A 4302-nucleotide genomic window follows, 5' to 3' on the forward strand; every position below is an offset into this window, starting at 1 on the left:
CAGCAGTGTTGAGGTGGCACTAAGATTGTCCCCACACCTCCCACAAGAGGTGCTTCCTTATATTCCCATGAAGAATCATCACAATGACACCCACAGTAGGGTCATACAAGTGGCTAATTGTCACAACAGTCTGGCATGGTTGTTAAATATCCTGACAAGGACCCATATATCTATTTTTCACCTAAGTCCTTCTGATCTCTTGGTGCTTTAGTCCTTTGATCTCTGTTTTCCTCTCGGATTTCCAGACTACTTGCTGATGAGATGGATTCTCCTAAGCACCACAAATCATAAATGATTCTGGAGGAGACTTCCCTTCCTCTCTTTTATCCCATTTGACCTGGCAGCTGTGGGTGTTGATGGAAAACCATAATGCAATGTATTGCTTATAATTTGGGATAGTCCAACAGAAGAAAGACGTTTGTCAGTTTATTGTTTTTAGGTTCCATTAGTCTTTCTTTTTATGATGTATATATTTAATCCTTGTTAGTAATAAATAAAACCCTCTTGTTGAAAGCCACTATCCTCATGATAATCAGTTGTGCAAATGTCCTATGACTTGTGTCTTGGTTTCTTTTTGATCTGAAAAAAAATCCCCAAATTTAATTAGACCTCAGTTCTCTTGCATGAATTACCAAGCAAATTCTGTCACTTTCTGAATATTCAGCTATTGCTCTTCCATAGATGATCCCCAAATCCTTGGGTCTGTATCTCTCTTGAGATACAGATGCCAGCTGTCCATATAACATCAACATATCCAAAATCACACTCACTGGGTTCCAAACTCGCTTCCTTCTGGGGCCCCCCATTCCTCCAGAAAATTTCTCCAGAAAGGATCCCCCTCTCCAGCAGAGGTTGCCAAGGCTCCTCCTCCTCTCCCTCCCATGTCCAATAAGTTAACCATCCCAGGATTCTTTCCTTACAACCTCCTTTCCATCCCCATCCCCGATAGTCTTACTTTACATCTAGATCACTGAAGAAGACTAAGGGACACTCCTGAGTCATACAAGCTCAAACCAGAGGTTTATTGATTTGCTGTTGGCCTTTTCTGACCCTCTCATAGCTACCCTGAAGGTTATTTGCAAAATTCATTACTCTTGTCATATTGTTCCCTTGCAAAATTTTTTGTGGCTCCCTTTAGTGTATGGATTTAAATTCCAAACCCTCACTCTGGTATTCTAGACATGTCATAATCTATTCTAAACTTCTCCCTTGATAATTGTTCCAAGACTTCATCCCTTTCCAAAAGAATATTCTATTCTACCTTTCCTAACATATCAACAGGTCTTCAGCTTTGCAACTTTCATTTATTCATCAAATAATTATCAGACCAATGTTTAGTGTCAGTAACTGTGCTAGGTATTGCTAGTGCACCACCTCTTTCTCCTGAGAAACCCACTTACTCACTCATGTTGTTTTGCATCAGGGTGGCCTCCCCTCTCCTTTGTGGTCCCCTTCTCTTGAAACACTGCAGTGAGACAGGGTATGCCTGACCCTATAAAAAACATTTCCAAATATGTATAGAGCACCTCAAAATTGTTTTTGCCCTTTGAACAAGAAATCCCACATTTGGGAGATCTAAAAATGTCACCCAAACTTCAGAGAAATTGTGTTTTTTTCTTCAAGATTTATTTATTTATTTGTATGGTAGAGAGAGAGTATGAGCATGAGCAGGGAAGAGGGGCAGTGGGAGAGGGAGAGAGAATCTCAAGCAGTCTCTTCCATGAGCATGGAGCCTGAAACATGGTTTGATCTCACGACCCTGAGATAATCATCAGAGCTGAAACAAAGCATTGGATGCTCAATGGACTGAGACACCCAGAGGAATAGTTTTTGTGTAATGATCCCCATTATTGCCTTATTTACTAGTCTTATTCAAAATATTGAAAACATTGAAAGAGTATAAATAATAGAAGACTACACATAATAGCACAATACCTTGATGTGGTTACTGGTTAATAACAGATCTTTAAACTATTTCATATAATTTGAAGAATATTACAAATCTGTTCAACTTCTAAATACAAAAGCTTCTGGTAATATGAGGAAATGCCCATCATAAATTATTTGAAAACAAATCATACTGAAACCACATATATATGTATACATATTTATATATTTATAACATTTCTATTTATTTTATATATACTATGTATTCTTAAACTTTATATATTATGCATTTAAAATTTTTGTAAGTATTGAAAACATAATTTTAAAATTATATATAGCAAAAAAACCTAAGAATAGATATATTAAAATATTACCAGAGATTATCTCTAAAATGTGGATTATGGGTAATTTCTTTGTTCACTTCTTTTTGTGTCTTCCAAAGTTTCATTGGATATATATAAAAAGTATTAATTATTTCCACAAAGACTTTTTTAAAACTATAATTGTAGCTTTTAACCAATACTATGTGTGCTTTAACATCCAGATGAACATCCATCCTGGCCTCACATCACTGTTAGGTCACGAGAGAAATATTTGTCCCTTCCCTTAAACTGCAGTAACACTCATCACCTTTGTCACAAGTTGGACTTATCCTATGACATCATCTACTTTGTTTGGGTGATGACTCTTCCCCCTGGTTAAATGGTGAGTGAGGGGGAGCAAAATGTGTAGTTCCAAAATGTGCCACTTTGGCATGCGAATTATTTTGAACTGAAGACAGTCAAGTCCCAAGAGACTCAGGAAGGGGTTTTTGTTTTTTGGGAGAGGTGTGTGTGTGTGTGTGTGTGTGTCCCTTACCTTCCCCTTGCCTGGCTTAAAGAATTTGGATAGTGAGACTGTGTCATGAAAAGAATTATTACCAGAGATAACTTTTACATCAGAACAGTTTCTCTGCATAACATGACAGACATTTGTTTACCACATATTTACTCTCCTCATCTTCCTTTGATCATGGTTGTCATGTTCGAGAGGTGGGAATCCTGGTGACCAGAGCCAAAGTGATGGGGGGACTACCAACTGATGATCATCTTTATTTCTTACAATCACTTCTTTTACACCTTCCACAAGATCTGATTACAAACAGGATGTAGACTTCTGTGCAGGGCATGGGCTACATGTGAGATGTGATTTACATGCAGGCAATCAAGTGAGACAAGTGAGCAACAATGATTATCTCTTACCTTTAAATGACAACATCTTTTAGCTTTAACTGATAAGAGCAAGTTAGGGATTCTCCACACTTATCAGATCTATCTAATGGAGGAGATGAAAACACTCCAAGGATCTCCCATGTTTAATCTGGGCATCAGCCCAGGAACACTCTTGCCCTCCATCTCCTGGAGCTTTCTCACAAGATTCCACATGACCCCAGTCACATTGGCAAGGATCCGGTTGTGTTCCAACAATGGTCTTCCCCTTTGAAATCCCAGAACCCTATGGCCCTTCTCAGTTTAGGGTAACAGATAAGCATCAGTTGCTTGACTGTCTGAAAACATCATATCTTTGGAGCTCCTGTACTTAGAAAATTCAATTAGCTTTTTTTTTTTCTCCTGCCAATCTGTCTTATATCAATTTAATTATTAGACCAGTCAAAGAATCTAGAAGAAAAGAAGGGAAAAGTTTTTTGTTTTTTTTTTTTTCTTACATAAGCAAGTAGGGAGCGTGCCTTAGGTATCACCCTGCTTCTTGAACATCTAGCCAATTGTCTTGTAGAAAAATAGTCTTGGGTGAATAAATTGTGTCAATAAACATTAAGACCCTTTAGTACTAAAGACCACATAAATGCAAGTCACTCTTCAATTTGAAATTAGTAAGTGATAACAAAGCAAGCTTATATCAGGTACCTGTTTACATAGCTATGTCTGGGAAGGGAAGAGTGTGGAAGAATAACATTGTCTAAGCACCTGCTATGGCAAGCATGCTGATGGCCACCTGATTTTTTGACTGTGTTGATTCTTCCCAACAGTCCTATGGAATAAGTCATTTTCTTCTCTGTTGAATAGGTGAAGAGATGCATGATCAGAGCTGTGAGTTCACAGTGAGTGTCAGTGCTAGATGGCTCTTCAGGTTTAACTGGGTCTAAAGCTCACTCTCTTTCCATTGACTTTTCACACAGTTAGTTGTCAAAGAGACTTCCAGGTACAGACTCCTGTCCCTTCTCCTTGTTCAGCCTGGCTTCTGACCACTTGAGAGGATGCTAAGAGTCAGGATGAGAAAACACAAGTCCCAGAGTGTACTAAGATCCCCTGTATTATTCATATCATCACTATGGTTCTTTGAAATCATTGTTGAAAATGAAGAAGACCACTCACATGGAAAATGAATATTTATCAGAGATTGCTACAAAACAAGAGA

The 4302-nt window shown here is 38.1% G+C and overlaps 1 long non-coding RNA gene across 2 annotated transcripts; it reads right to left on the reverse strand.

The window, feature by feature from the left end:
- Window positions 1-432: 432 nt before the first annotated feature.
- Window positions 433-3280, reverse strand: LOC116596844. 2 transcript variants are annotated; one of them, XR_004288338.1, is made up of 3 exons: window positions 3129-3280; window positions 1405-1492; window positions 433-579 (listed from the first exon to the last, which is right to left on the reverse strand). It is a non-coding gene; the product is annotated as an uncharacterized LOC116596844 (long non-coding RNA). The 2 variants fall into 2 exon arrangements; XR_004288337.1 differs by having other exon boundaries at window positions 1401-1492.
- Window positions 3281-4302: the final 1022 nt, after the last annotated feature.

Source organism: Mustela erminea, chromosome 8 (genome assembly GCF_009829155.1).
Source record: "Mustela erminea isolate mMusErm1 chromosome 8, mMusErm1.Pri, whole genome shotgun sequence".
Classification (NCBI taxonomy): Eukaryota; Metazoa; Chordata; class Mammalia; order Carnivora; family Mustelidae; genus Mustela; species Mustela erminea.